At 45.9% G+C, this 15,954-nt stretch overlaps 1 pseudogene; it reads left to right on the top strand.

Annotated features, from left to right (window-relative positions):
- The window catches only part of LOC142619596 (putative inorganic phosphate transporter 1-8), a 43,777-nt pseudogene extending 28,431 nt beyond the window's left edge, over positions 1-15,346 (top strand).
- The last annotated feature ends 608 nt before the right edge of the window (positions 15,347-15,954 follow it).

The following is a 15,954-nucleotide window of genomic DNA, read 5'->3' as shown; positions in this document are numbered from 1 at the left end:
GCTCTTCAGCATGATGGTCGTCGCCTTGAGGGTTTGCTAATAGAGTCAAAGTGACGGACTTGTCCACAGCTGGCTGAGCAAGAACAATGCTATCATTCTTTCGGTTTGCCTCTAGTTTGTTAGCATCGTCACTTTCCTCATTGATGGTGTCGCCTGCAGGAGTCGACGGAATAAGCTCGTCCATGGTAATCTTGGATAAGTCCAAATCGGGATAAACGGACTTAACTTGTTTCAAGCAGTCCTCAAACCCGTCACCATAGTAGGCGGCACAAGCGTCTATAAAGGATTGCGAGTCCTTAAACTCTGTCACAGCATCGCTTCTAGCCGTCTCCACCTGAATTAGGATGGACTTTAGCTCATTCTCTGCCGTCAGCTTGGCTTCTTCTTCCAACTTTCGCTGACAACTTTCCTCCGCTAACTTCTCCTTTAGTTCCTTCAACTCCGTACCAAGGACATGATTCGCGTCCTTATATTGTGCTTGTCCGTCGGCTAAGTACTTAATACGCTCATGCAGACAGGTAATTACCCCTCCTTGGCAACACACCTCTCTGACAAAGCCTTCATGCGAACCATAGCCTACATTGCCAAGGAAAAAAAGACGTCAGATCATTAAAACTGGGCGAGCACCAAAATAAGAGAAGGCATACCCGAGTAAGATTAAACAGGCTTGACGCTCTTATCTTGTCCGTTGCCTGCTCGGCACAGGGGTCCATCTCCTCATCTTTCATAATGGACCCCGTCACCTCCACAACATAATCTTTATGTGTTAGAAGGCGGTGGACGAGTCCCTGGCTGATGGGGCCTGATGATATCATCAGCCCTTTGCCTGCCCCATGGACGGACTTGGGAGGTGACGGCTTCTTGGAAGGTTTATCTCCAGGAGTTATGGCAACCTTCTTCCTGGAACAATCATCCTTGCCGTCAGCCTTCCTCTTGGCTCCTACCTTCCCGACGGACTTCGGGACTGACGACGGTGTCGCCTCCCCTTTGGCTGTCTCATATTCTTTCTTCTTGGCAGCAGCGGCAGCCCGAATTCTTTGCCTGGCTGACTCCATTTCTGCAAAAGATAGAGAGGGTTAGAAAAGAAACAACGTCAGGGAGCAGATGGAAGAAATTGGAAAATGCTCATGTCGACGAGAGTAAGCGTTTAGCTTGCAAGCCTCCTCCGTCGGCTCTGGACTACCACAATATAAATGTAAAGTGTCTAGTGTGATTAGGTCCCGACACTTCTGCTTGTCCAAGGAAATAGCCGTCACTCGATGGATGAAATCCTCTTGTTCCGCGTTAATGCGCGAACGGACGTTAGCTGAAAAGAAAAGGAGACGGGGTTAGGAATCAAACAGGGAGACTAAGTAAAAAAGCAGATGGGGTCAACCTAAGCTCCTGACGTATGCCCAGGTGTTGTCAAAAGAGCCATGAGGCATTGACTCCCACTCCTCTTGACGGCATACCCAGTTCGTCCCCTCTACAAAAAAGTATCTGCCCTTCCACTTTCTATTAGAATCGGGCATGTCCGATACCAACTTTAACTCTTTCTCCCTCACTGTAAAATGATATATCCCCTTTGACGAGGAGATGTGCTGAGGGCGGTAGCACCAAAAGAACTCGTCCAGGGTTAATTGACAGTTTCCACCACTCAGACGACCTTACAAGATCTCGGCACCAATGAATGTTCGCCAAGCGTTAAGGGCAATCTGGCTGACGGATATTCCCAAAAAGTTAGCCAGCTGACGATGTAAGGCCGTTAGTGGTAATCTTAAACCGGCAGCGAACATGGCATCATATATGCCCACATCCGCGGTTCGTCTCGAATAATATCTTTCACCCTTCTCGGGGAGGCGAATTGGGATATCGTCCAGTATTTGATAATGGGCCCGCAAATTTTTGAAAATATTTTCTGACATTGTCGGAGAGAATTTGTTGACGGACCATTCTGGGGGTAGGATAAAAGGACGATCGTCACCAGAAGCTCCCGAGGTGCTCTCTAAGGTTTCTTCGTCACCGTCACTCCCACCCCCGTCACTGGTTCTTTCCTTTTCCTCTTCATTGGTCCTTTGGTCTCCGTCACCTACCCTTTCCTCCTCTTTGCCGTCCTCGCTCACCCCACCTCCTCTAGAACTCCCTACTTCTTCATCAGAAGAATGGGTTGATGTTTCCCTTTCAGACGACCGGGATAGGCCCTCCTCGGGCTCACGGCTTGATTGGAAGACATCGTCGTAACCCGCTCCTTCGCGGATCGACAATTGTTCACTCGTCGCCTCCTTAGACATCTGACTACCTACAAACGACGGGTTTATTCTAAGAACCTAGGCCGACGACCTCACTAAAGGGCACTACTAGAAAAATAAAAGAAGGTAAAATAAAGGCAGAGAACTTACAGTTAAAGGAATCCTCAAATAAAAGGGCAGTCCCAAGAAGTTGACGGCAGAAGTTGACAGCAATTTAGTTGACGGAGTCAGAAGATCAGCGAATGAAATAAAGTTCAGAGGTGACGTTCTCTCTTTCTCTCAAAATCAGCAAGGTGTGAAAAGTTGGAAATAAGAGGGGAAATGAAATATATATAGGCGAAAGAGGGCACGGAAGATGAAGTGACACGCTCGTCCAGACACCGAACCAATCTGTCCGTGACACGTGTTCTGGCATTTAATGAAGGCGACTTGAATTACCACGCGTAAATGACCTTTCGACAACATTAACTCCATAACCTGTCAGCTATAACTGACGGGGTCATGGAGTAGGGGGCAGCTGATGATGATGATTTCTCTTAACGAATCTAAAGGCGACGGGTGTGGAAAGGTCGTCAGCTTCATGAATTGGCTACCTGCTTCACAATGTCATTTGTGGCGCGGTAAGCCGAAGGTGATAAGGCGACGACCTTGAATTTGACAACCTCGAGCTAATGACCTTGGCTTGACGGCCTTGTGCTATAGACAATGAGCTGACGATCCTACAATATAAACGAGGCTGAAGGTGACAAGAATAAGCCGAAGAGGTCGAACAAAATCTTCATCCATGACCTTGCTTGACCTCTACACATACGTGCATAAGGAGAATTCTTGCGTGACACGTTTAGCCCTAATTGAAAAGATTCCTATATGGAAAAGAACTCTAAGAGATACACAAACTCCACAAATTACTCTCCTAGAAGGAAAGTACTTTCTCATCAAGGCATTTATTTCGGCCCTACACTACTATAAATACCCCAAAGCCTTCATAAACCAAGGTACGCATTATTCACCTTGAGCTCTGGCACTCTAGAGTTGCAAACAAGAGATTTCTCTAACTTAACCATCGGAGGGTATTTGGCCGGTATCATACCGGCACCCCTTTTAAAGTCTTCAGCTTTTGTGTTGTGTAGGTACTTCATCAAGAGCACGTGAAAACCGTGTGGCTTACTGATGATTTTCGGCATCATCAATATTGAATTGAGTTTTAAGAAGCTCGGTGAGGGGTGTCTTCTTTGGAAGAGAAAAGGATGCTTTAATGGTGAATGTTAGGATATCTGCCAAAGGTTTTTCTTTTCTCTGCTCTTTCAAACTACTCTATGGCGATTTCTCTCTACTAATCTTGGTGACTCTCACTATTGTTGTGTTGCTCTCGTTGTTGTGTCTTCCTTCGTGAATTATGCATACTCCTATTTATACACAAATTTGAGGGCCTTCCTACCTCTCTCTTCCTCTGATTTACCAAAATTCTTGTGGTACACTAAATCTATTATTCTACTCTTTTCCTGCCGATTCCCATTTTTCACGGGGTTTGGGATACGGCGAAGCAAGACCCAACCTTTCTGATGAAGCAGTATCTCGTTGATTTGCTTGGATTCATCCAGACGGCTCCTGTAAGTACTCTGACGAACCTGTGGAGGCAGGAATTTACTCAAGTGGTCACCGGTGTGGTGCCTGCCACAACGCCTCCGATGATAAAGTCAGTATTGAAGAAGATAATGATTGAAATACCAGAAAAAATGATTCAGGTGGTGATGTTGTTTTTTTATGTACCTTATATTGGTGTTGTGAGGGTTTTATATACCCTTGGGGATTGTAGCCGTTGGAGTGTTAATGACTCCCCGATAACGTCTCTGGTGGAGTTATGGACTTTAATGTGTTCCCGTCGGTTAGTCCAGCTGGTCCTATAACGGTTGGAGCTTTATTGGCAGCATTGAATGGCATTAATTCTTTTTGATGACGCAGATATTGGTCATGTTCGTCCGTGAAGGCAACTTCGTCTATAATTATACTCGTCAGTTACGTATTCGTCAGTACCATCAGATGCCCCCGGGCTTTACGGTCGTCAGTGACGATCGTGGAAGCCGAACAGTTTTTTTTTTTTTTTTTTTTTTTTTTTTGCAAGTATCTGATTTTTGTTTTTTTCTTTGTGGTTCTCCCTGTTTGTTTCTCTCTTCTTTCTGTGGGAATCTTAGTATTCTTCTTTGTAGACTGGAAGTTCATGGTCAGTAATTTAGAGGTTAGGGAAAACTGTCCTTCAATTTCTTTTCTTTTTGCTCGCTTAGGGGGGTCATTAGGTGTTTTCCCCAATTTGAGGGGCTTTGTTTCGAGTAGCAGTTTAGGTGTTGTTTTGGGTGATTTATACCCATTGCTCCGAGAGTCCGTCGATTGGTTTTCAAGATTTGGTGAAGAAGCTTAGGTTGATGTCAGAGGTTAGGTCTAGTGACCTCGATACTGGGTTGTCGTCTAGCGACGGTCCTATGGAGGGAGATACGGCCGTCTCGACTTTTAGAGAGGTTAGGGCTTTCCATGCCCTCGTGGAGCCGTGCGGATTAGATTCCGACGCCGTCAATCGGTTTAGGGATAGATTTCAATTTCCAGAGAGGGTCCGTGTTCGTCGCCCCACTGACGATGACAGGGCTTGCTCGTTTTTCCCCGGTGAAGTGTGCTTCTATGAGGCCGCTTTCACTTGTGGACTTAGGCTTCCCGTCCACCCGTTTGTGATGGAGCTCCTGGCATATCTGGGGATTGCCCCCGGGCAACTTATGCCCAATTCGTGGAGAATAGTGGTCAACTGTATGGAAATATGGTTGGCCGCTAACGGGGATATGATTAAGGTAAACGAGCTCGTATATTTATACCGTCTAAAAGAGTCCAAAGAGTATGGGTATTACGAGCTAGTACCTTGGGAGAGAAGAACCAGGATCGTCAAGGGCTTACCTTCGTCCTTCAGATACTGGAAGTCCAGATTTGTGTTTGTGTCTGGGGACAATTTTGAGACTCCCTTCAGCCAGGACTGGGGTGAGATCCCCAGGTTGCTTCGTCGGTGGGGAACCCCGACCTTAGGTGCGTCAGTCTTCTTTCTCGCCCCCCTTTTTTTTTATATATTTTTGGGTGATTGCTGCTAATTTCCTTCGTCCTCGTGCAGCTAAACGAAGACCGAGGTTGAAAAGCAGGTACAAGGAGCGCGTTGAGGCGGCCATCACTTATTCCCAATCTATTGACAATTGGGACGACTTGGTAGACCCGAGGACACTCGCTTTCTACAACCTCGGCCCCGATCCGTCTTCCTACGTCTTACGAAGCCTTGATATCGAGGGAAAGAAGAGTAAGCTTCTAAGTTCGTCGGTCTTGACCCTGAGGCTGTACTTGTCCAATTTACTCTTTCTCTTACAAATTTTTCCCTTTTGCAGAGATGACGACGAAATTCAACAAGGGCATGTATGAAAAAATGAGGTCCAAGAAAGACGAACCCTTGTCGAGCCTCGGGAAGAAGGTGGTTCGAGTGAAGGGCAAGGTTACTTCCGTTACTCCGACAGTCTCGACCACACCCGTGGTTTCGGGTGCCGAGACGACGAGGACGGCTTCTCCAGCCACTTCGGTAGAAGAAATTCCGACACCCGCTTCCAAGAGGCCTCGCACATCGGACAAAGAAAAGGATGCAGCCGGATCGTCCTCGATTTGGGATGACGAGAGGTTGGCGACGGATCGGGCTCGTGGGGTAGTGAATGCCGAGGACCTGAAGGTGCTTTCAGGTTCGACTCCAGCTGAGTTGATGGGTCGTCATGTCCATAAACTCGTCCAGGTAAATCGTTTGTTTCTCGTGACGCCTTTACACATGAGCCTCTCTCTTTCTTATTTATTCTTTTGCATGCCCTTTTTTTTTTTTTTTTTTTAGGTGTTGGGGGAAGCCATCCATTTTTCAGCGGAGTATCAAGCTCAGGAGGCCAAGGTCGAATCTTCGCTTTCTCGGATCAAAGTCCTGGAGATGGAGAACTCGAGGCTGAAGAGGGAGCTGATAACCGCGATGGAGGATGTTCACCAATACAAGGACGAGGTCAAAAAGCTGGGCGACGATCTTAAGGTTGAACAGCAGCTGGTTCTGGAAAAGGACGAGCAGCTCGCAGCCGCGAAGGAAAAAATCAAAGTCGTCGCCTCTAGGGCCATCGAGGGCTTCTGCAGACCGAAGAGTACAACTCGTGCTCTTCGGTGGTACTTTAAGGGGTTTGAGCTCTTGAGGAGGTATTGCATCAAGCATCCTTCCGGGGTGGATCTGGAGGCGCTGGATATGGAGGAGGTCGACAAGGAGATCTCTGCTGACGAGGCTGCCCTAGCCGCCGCCGCCGAAGTCCCTGAGGACGTTCCTGATGTTCCCGTCATCGACGCCCCTGCCCTTGATGCCCCAGCTGGAGACGATGCCGACCCGGTAGTTTGAACCTGTAATCAAAAAGTTTTTATCACATGTATTTTTTTTTTATTTTTTTTTTTTGAGGTGCCTGACATGTTTTTCAGGCTCAATTTCCTGGACAATTAGAAATTTTCATGTGTATTTTTATCCCAGTGTTTATGGGTTTTTTTTTTTTGTTGTTGGAACAATGGCCTCAGGTTTTAGGCTTTTATAATATTACATCTACTTGGATATATTCTGTTATAAAAGTATTTTTTTTGTGTCCGTCAGTAATGTTCGCCCACTGGATGGGAACGTGATCACTTAAGCCTTCTCCTGTACTTAGGCGTTTTTCTTCTTCTCTTTTTTTTTTTTGCTTCGTCAATGATGTGTCTCCGTCTATGCGGGACCTCATTACTTAGACAAAAGTTCTTGGCTTTAGTATTCGTCAGTAATATACTTCCGTCTAGGCGGAATCTTATTACTTAGACAAAAGTTCTTTGCTTTTGTGTTCGTCAGTAATGTACATCCGTCTAGGCGGAATCTTATTACTTGGACAAAAGTTCTTTGCTTTTGCGTTCGTCAGTAATGTACATCCGTCTAGGCGGAATCTTATTACTTGGACAAAAGTTCTTTGCTTTTGTGTTCGTCAGTAATGTACATCCGTCTAGGCGGAATCTTATTACTTGGACAAAAGTTCTTTGCTTTTGCGTTCGTCAGTAATGTACATCCGTCTAGGCGGAATCTTATTACTTGGACAAAAGTTCTTTGCTTTTGTGTTCGTCAGTAATGTACATCCGTCTAGGCGGAATCTTATTACTTGGACAAAAGTTCTTTGCTTTTGTGTTCGTCAGTAATGTACATCCGTCTAGGCGGAATCTTATTACTTAGACACATTTTTTTTTTTTTTTTTTGACTCTCCGAGACTTGGTACCTGTATGAGCACATCATTCGAAAAATCATTTCATTAATTTTCAGTAATTAGTACATTCTTGATCTATGTCTGTTGGTGGTACTTCTTCAAGTTTTCTATGTTCCAAGGTCGCGGGAGTTTTTGTCCTTCCAGGGTCTCCAAGTGATAGCTGCCTTGTCGTGAGTAGTACACAACCTTGTAAGGTCCTTCCCATGTTGGGCCAAGTTTCCCGTGGGCGGGTTCTCTAGTTGCAGTCGTCACCTTACGTAAGACGAGATCGCCAATTTCTAGTCTTCTGAGCCTGACCCTTTTGTTGTAGTATTCAGTCATCTTACGCTGGTACTTCATCGTCATGTTCGATGCCTTGTCCCTTACCTCGTCTAAGCAATCCAGATTGATTCGAAGCTGGTCGTCGTTATTCTCCTCGCGGAAGACTTCTCGCCGAGTGCTGGTTATACCCACCTCGACTGGGATTACTGCTTCAGTGCCATAAGTGAGCCTGAAGGGCGTCTCTCCCGTGGGGGTTTTTGCTGTCGTCCTGTAGGCCCACAAGACATTGGGCAATTCTTCTGGCCACGCGCCCTTAGCTTCGTCTAGTCGTGCTTTTATGATCTTGAAAGCAAGTTGTTCGATTAGTTACCTCCGTACGTCCGTTAGACCGCGGGTGCCCAGTGACGAGAACTTATTCTTGATACCCATCCCGAGCAAAAGTCTCTAAATCCCCGGGCCGTCGAACCGCTGTCGGCCATTGTCCGAAATGATCGTTCGTGGGATCCCGAACCTCGCAAATTATGTTTCTCCACACGAAGCCGCGGATTCTTGCCTCTCGTGATCGTTGCTATTGCTTCGCTTCAACCCATTTAGTGAAGTAGTCGATAGCGACGAGCAAGAATCGTACTTGTCCTTTTCCCAACGGTAACGGACCGACGATGTCGATCCCCCATTGTGCAAATGGCCGGGGGAGGTAATCGTTGTCATCTTCTCTCGCCGGCAGCCTCTCGGACGTTCCCGAACCTGCGGCACTTATCGCACCTCTCGACGAGCTCCATAGCGTCTTCCCGCATAGTTGGCCGTAAATACCCGCTCTAATAACCTTACTTACCAAAGATGCGGGCCCGGCGTGGTCCCCGCATATCCCTTCGTGGATTTCGTGGAGGACGTACTTAGCTTCTTCCTCGTCGAGACACTTCAAATAAGGCAAGGAGAATCCTCTTTTGTATAAGGTATCATTCAAAATTGTGAATCCGTCGCCGTTGCTTTAATCTTCCTGGCCTCCATTGAGTCATGAGGAAGATGTCCGTCTTGAAGATATGAGACGATCGGTTCCATCCAACCACCCGTGTTCTGGATGGGGAATACCGGGACTTCCTCGATGCTAGGGTATTTCTGAATCTCCATGAGAATCTCCTTGTTGGTTGGTTCTTCTATAGACGAGGCCATTTTGGCGACCTCGTCTGCCTCTGCATTTTGGCTTCTCGGGATCCTGACGAAATTCAACTTGTCGAACCCATGAGCTAGATGCCTGATCAACTTGAGGTACTTCTGCATCCTTTCTTCCTTCGCCTCATACTCTTCCCTGATCTGCCCTATCGCCAGTTTCGAGTCACTCTGAATGAGCAAGTTCTTAATCCCGAGAGCATTGCCAAGTCTTAGTCCCGTCAGTATGCCTTCGTATTCAGCCTCGTTGTTCGTATTCAGCCTCGTCCACTGTTCCGCCTCGTCCATGACATCACCATCATCTGGGAAGGTGAATTCTGCTATGAAGTCCGCTAGAGCTTGCGCCTTGATGGCCGTTCTGGGATGGTATTCGATGTCGAACTGGCTGAGTTCGATTGCCCACTGGACCATTCTCCCAGCTGCTTCAGGCTTGCTCATGGATTTCCTGATGGGTTGATCCGTCATTACAAGGATAGGGTGTGCTTCGAAGTATGGTCGTAGCTTTCGCGAAGCCACTATTAGGGCGAAGACGATCTTGCCGATCCCGGGGTATTTGGCCTCTCGCTCCTTGGAAGGCTTCGTCGACATAATAAACTCGGGAGCCGCTTCTTGTCTTCTTCTCGGACAAGGCGGCGGCCGACGGCCGTGGACGAGGCCGCCGTATAAATAAAGGTTCTCTCTGCTTTTGAGGGACTCAAGACGGGCGGCCGCTCAAGTAGCGCTTGAGTTCTTGAAAAGCCGCCTCACACTCGTCGGTCCTGTGCGAACGCTTGTTTCAACGTTTTGAAAAATGGGAGGCATTTGTCCGTCGCTTAGAGACGAACCTATTCAAGGTGCATTTATTCTTCCCGTGAGCTTTTGGACATCTTTGATGGTTTTGGGGGATGCCATGTCGAGTATCGCTTGCACCTTCTCCGGATTTGCTTCTATTCCCCTTTGGGATACCATGAACCCTAAGAACTTTCCCGAAGCTACCCCAAAAACACACTTACTAGGGTTGAGCTTCATCCGGTATCTTCTGAGGGTATTAAATGTCTCTCCTGTGTCGTCCGTGTGAGTTAACTCTTCTTTGCTCTTGACGAGCATATCGTCCACATATACTTCCATATTTCTCCCAATTTGCTTGCCGAACATCCCGTTCACCAATCTTTGGTACGTTGCCCCCGCGTTCTTCAAATTCAAGTGGCATTACCTTATAGCAAGTAGAGTCCTTGGCTTCGTGATGAAGGCGGTTTTTTCCCGATCTTCCTCGGCCATCTTTATCCGGTTGTAACCTCGAAAATGCGTCCATGAATGTTAGTAATTTATGTCCAAATTCGTAGAGTCTACCAACCGATCTATCCTCGGCAGGGAAACTATCTTTCGGGCAGCTTTGTTTAGGTCCGTGAAGTCTACACACATTCTCCATTTTCCATTTGCTTTCTTCACTAACACGACGTTGGCCAGCCATTCGGGATAATAAACTTCTCGGATGAAGCCTCGCCCGTAACAATACGGTAACTTCCTCCATGATTGCTTGGTTTCGTGCTCGGGGGCAAAGACCCGTCGTTTCGCCGGACGGGTTTCTTCTCAGGATCTGTCTTCAACTCGTGCTGGATTACCTGGCATGGTATGCCCGGCATATCTTCGTGACTCCATGCAAATACGTCCAAATTTCCTTTAAGGAAACGGACGAGCTCATTCCTCATCTCGGGGCCTATAGTTGTACCTATTCTCGTCACCTTCGAGCTTTCCCCCTCAACGAGTTCTACCGTTTCTAGGGCTTCCATGTTGTCTTCTTTTTCTCTTTCAATCGTCCATGTGTGGTTTTCTCCTGCAGCCAACACGGCTTGGTAGCACTCTCTGGCTAAGACTTGATCTCCTTTTACCTCACCGACCCCTTCTTCAGTCGGGAATTTTATCTTTAGGCAGTAGGTGGACGTTGCTGCCCTCCATTGGTTGAGCGTGGGCCTTCCAATGATCACATTGTACGAAGAGGGGCAGTCTACAACCAGGAAGTCCAGATGACGAGTCTGCTGCTTCGGGTATGCGCCTATCGTGACTTTTAGTGTCACAATGCCCTTGGGGTATACCCGGTCGCCGCTAAAGCTGACGAGGGGGGACTCAAACGGACGCAATTTACCAGGGCCTAGTTTCAATTGTTGGAAGGCCGATAGGTACATAATGTCCGCAGCTACCGTTGTCGATGAGGATCCTTTTAGTATTGAACCCTTCAATTGTGAGTGCTATCACCGCCGGATCGGCATGGGGCTGCTCGACTCCCTCGCGTCCTCTTCGCTGAAGAATATATCTTGGTTCGTCCGTCTGTGTTTCAATGGGGGTTCCATGTGGACGCTGTTTACTTGTCTCTGGTACGTTTTCTTGAGGGACCTATACGATCCCCCCATGAAAGGTCCTCCTGCTATCGTGCTTATCTCCCCGATCACTTCTTGTGGTTGAGATCGGCGACTCTCGTTTTTGGACGAGGGCTCTCGTTGACTCGTGTCGCCCTCTCTGAACCTGCTGGATTCCCCCTTCTTGACAAACTTCTGAAGTTTTCCTTTCTGTATCAGTTCTTCTATTTGTCCCCTCAAATCTCGGCAATCTTCTGTGTAATGGCCGTGGTCCTTGTGGAATCGGCAGTACTTGCTCTTGTCCCGTACACTTGGTGACGAGTGCAAGGGCTTTGGCCACTTTAGGTGGTGTTGATCCTGGATCTGTGTCAAAATTTTGTCAACAGGCATAATTAGGGGTGTGAATTTTACCGGTCGTGGAGCTTTCTCGTCTTTCCGTCTGTCGGTGTCACCTCTCCGACGGCTCGGACGCTCCCTCTTTTGTCCCCTGCGTTCGTCTTCCTTCCTTCCTTCCGTCTTTAGCTTCCCCTCGTCTACGATGGCTGCCGTTGCGTCCTCGCCGTTCATGTACTTTTGAGCTTTCGCAACATCTCCGCCATCGTCCGGGCGGATTCTTTGCTAACGAGACGACGAATTCCCTTCCGGACTTAAGCCCCGCCTTAAATGTCGTCGCCGGACCTTATCGTCGGCATCGTCCACCTCTGTGGTCTCCCGAGTGAAGCGTTTCACATACGATCGCAAGGTCTCCTCTCTCTTGCTTAATAGTGAGTAGGTGATCCGCCGGTCTTTTGGGTCGTTGCCCCCGACGAAATGGCGCGGGAAAGCACTACTTAATCGCTCAAAGTTATCGATGGACGAAGTGGGCAATCTTGTGAACCACTCTCGTCCAGCCTCCCTTCGTAGTTGGGAATGAACGACACATGATCTCGTCAGAGGTCGTTGAAGGCCTAAGGTCGTCTTAAAGGTGTTAAGGTGATCTTGGGGGTCCTCGTGCCCGTCAAAAGGCTCAAGCCGAGGTAGCCGAAATTTTGCCGTACCGGTCTTTCTAGGACTCGCCATGGTAAAAGGAGAGTCCGTCGCTTCCGACCATTTTATCCGGTGCTTCGATCGGTCTTCTCTTTGATGGCGTTTCTTAATTCATCCATCTCCTTCCTCATCTCTTGGAGGATGTCGAATGCCGTCTTCTTACCGGGGTTACCGTTCTCCGCTCTGGCCACTCCTCCCATGACTATCCCCTTCGTCTTCTTGAACGGCTCTTGACCGGTTCTCTTCTTGCCGTAACCTCTCGTCTCATCTCCCCGATTCGTCTTGTAAGTTCTTCGACGGTGGCTGCGAGATTCCGGACTTGCCGTGCCAAGGCCGCCGAGTCCGGGTTGGATTCCATCTCGGAGCCGCGGAACCTTGCGTTCTCGTTGTATGACAAAGTCGTTCCCACGTACGGCGCCAAACTCGATGAAGCCGGTATCTCGTTGATTTGCTTGGATTCGTCCCGGACGGCTCCCGTAAGTACTCCGACGAACCCGTGGAGGCGGTGAATTTACTCAAGTGGTCACCGGTGTGGTGCCCGCCACAACGCCTCCGATGATAAAGTCAGTATTGAAGAAGATAATGATTGAAATACCAGAAAAAATGATTCAGGTGGTGATGTTGTTTTTTTATGTACCTTATATTGGTGTTGTGAGGGTTTTATATACCCTTGGGGATTGTAGCCGTTGGAGTGTTAATGACTCCCCGATAACGTCTCTGGTGGAGTTATGGACTTTAATGTGTTCCCGTCGGTTAGTCCAGCTGGTCCTATAACGGTTGGAGCTTTATTGGCAGCATTGAATGGCATTAATTCTTTTTGATGACGCAGATATTGGTCATGTTCGTCCGTGAAGGCAACTTCGTCTATAATTATACTCGTCAGTTACGTATTCGTCAGTACCATCACTTTCCTTTTCGCCACTTGATGTCCAAAATTTAGGAATTTTTTTTTGAAACCAAAATTTAGGAATTGAATTTAATGCTCCTATGCCCTCTTTGTGTTCAGTGACTCTCTCTTCCTTATTACCCTTTATTTTCGGGATTGCTCAGAGCCTCCAATCGTTCGTACCAAAAGTCTGGGGGCCTTCTAGGCCTGGTTTAATTCCTTGGGCCATTTTGTAGAAGCTATTTTTATGGGCTTCCACTTTCTTCAACGTATTTTGGGCCATTCTTGGACCCGCGTTTGCTTTTCTAATAGGCTTCGTGGTGAAAATTCTTTTCTCTCCTTTTTCTCAGCCACAGATGGCCAGGCCTCTGCTGATTATCTCATCCTAAGGTATTTTGCAACGAGACCTCTTCTCTGGCCACTAGGCCGATTCTTCTTTCTTTCTTTTCGCTTTATTCTTGGGCATTTTCTCATCGCTGGGCTTTGGATTTTGTTTGCTGGCTCATGATGTTAAAAAATGGGTACCAACAAATATAAACATCAATCACATATGGAAAGCGTCTTGAACACGGGGTGAGTTTTGGTTCAACTTTTCTAGTTTATGCTAAATCACTTATTAAAGCTCACCTGGTATAATGCACAAACCCAAAAAAAATGCATCGAGTCCAAAAAGTAATGACTTTACCAAAGGTATTAAATTATGTTTTTTTTTTAATTTTTTTTTTTAGAAAGGTATTAAATTATGTTTTGAAACTGCAAACTTGGTTTTTTGCCCAAAATGTGGTTATCAATCGGGAACGTATGCTTTTTTTTGTGTGTGGATATGAGGCACCTATGCATTAATTCTTGCATTAGGTTCGAATTCAATCCCCATCTTGATGTAACCATGGACACAGTTGTCAATAATTCCCCCCCTTAATAACCTAACTACCCATCAACTTCAAGGAAACTACTTGACACGTACTGTTAACAATGACAAAGACATCCCATCAAAAAAAGAATAATAATAACAAAGGCGCTAACGAAATTTCAATGCCGTTTCACAATCCGAGACTTGTCATTAAACCAAATGGAAGAAGGTAAGCTTTTCAATTTTGCAAGAAATAAGAATGGCGTTAAAAGTCCTTTCCGCCCTTGACAGTGCAAGAACTCAGTTATAACATTTCAAGGCCATCATCATAGCTGGCATTGGCCTCTTCACTGACACCTACGACTTCTTCTGAGTCCCTCCGATTATGACGCTCATTGGACGAATATACTACGAGAAGAAGCCCGACAAGTATGTGAACCCACCTGAGGTTGTGTCCACCATGGTGGCCATCCCTATTCGTTTACTGGTGTTGGACATGGAGAAGGTGATGGAAGTTCCAATGAGTCAGATTGTAGAAGATATGCCACTGCCGCCTACTCCACCTCATTATCCCCTCGTCTCCAAGAAATTTTTTCGTTTCCATGGTTGTGATTTATTCTCTTGCTCCTTCACATGGTTCCTTCTTGATATTGTTTTTAACAGCTAGCGGCAATTTCGATCTTCATGTCTCGTATATATAATCATTATATCCCTCAAATAATGAAGCTGCTTTTGAAGTTGCAATATTCCAAGCGATTATTGCAGTTTGTTTTACACTTCCAGGCTATTGGTTCACTGTTTATTTCATTGACAGGATTGGAAGAGTCAAAATCCAAATGATGGGTTTGTTTCTTCCTGGCATTGCTTTTCTTAGCACTTGGGATACCCTATAAAAAATATAGGGACAATGAATCCAACAACAATAAACTCAATAAAGGTTTTTTAGTCCTCTATGGCCTCACATTTTTCTTAGAAAATTTTGGACCGAACACAACCACTTTTATAGTATCAGGAGAACTTTTCCCGGCAAGATTTAAATCAACTTGTCAAGGCATTTCTGGGGCTGTTGGGAAGGTAGGCGCAATTATTGGGTCTTTCGGATTTTTTTGGGTTTCACATGACAAAAAAAAAAAAGAGGATAAAAAGGAGAAGGTTTATCCTGAAGTAATTGGAATGAATGCCTCATTAATAATACTTGCCGGAGTTTATTTGTTAGGGATGGTAGCGACTTATTGTTTATGTGTGAGACTATGGGGAGATCATTAGAAGAGAATGAGAAAGATAATTAACCCAATTAGCTTTGTTTATTGGGAATAAGTATGCAATAACATTCATTTTGTATGTGTTTTATGTCAAAATATATTAATACAATATGAAATGTTTTTTTTTTTTATGAGTTCTACTGATAGCTTAGTGGTAATGACATTATTTGTGGCGTTTCATGTCTGTGGTGGAGAATCTCACCTCTTTCTCCTTTACTATCTATTCAACAATAAATATATATAATTCAAATGATAGGGTGTGATATTATTATGAGGTGGCAAACTTTTAAGTTGCAAATGAGGTTTTTGGTAAGAAAACTTATATATATAAACTAGTCTCATTGCATGCCTGTAGCATGCTTAAAGGGTTTTTTATTTTATTTTTTAATGTCAAAATTTTTCATTCATTTCAAAAAATTGAAAACATCCAGACACAACCATAAGATTTCAATGCTATTTCAATGTTCATTTATTTGGTGCTAGCATTATCAACTATATCATTAATTTGCAAATACATGATATCATTAGACAAATGCGTAAAAGTTATATTAAGATAAATAAACAATTTTGACATTAAACCAAACAAATGAAAAGCCTTAAGCCTTCCAAGCACGAGTGTAGGACGTGCCATGAAG

This window comes from Castanea sativa, chromosome 1 (assembly GCF_040712315.1).
Source record: "Castanea sativa cultivar Marrone di Chiusa Pesio chromosome 1, ASM4071231v1".
Taxonomy (NCBI): domain Eukaryota; kingdom Viridiplantae; phylum Streptophyta; class Magnoliopsida; order Fagales; family Fagaceae; genus Castanea; species Castanea sativa.
Note: the sequence above shows the minus strand (reverse complement) of the source record. Positions and strands in the feature narration are given on the sequence as shown.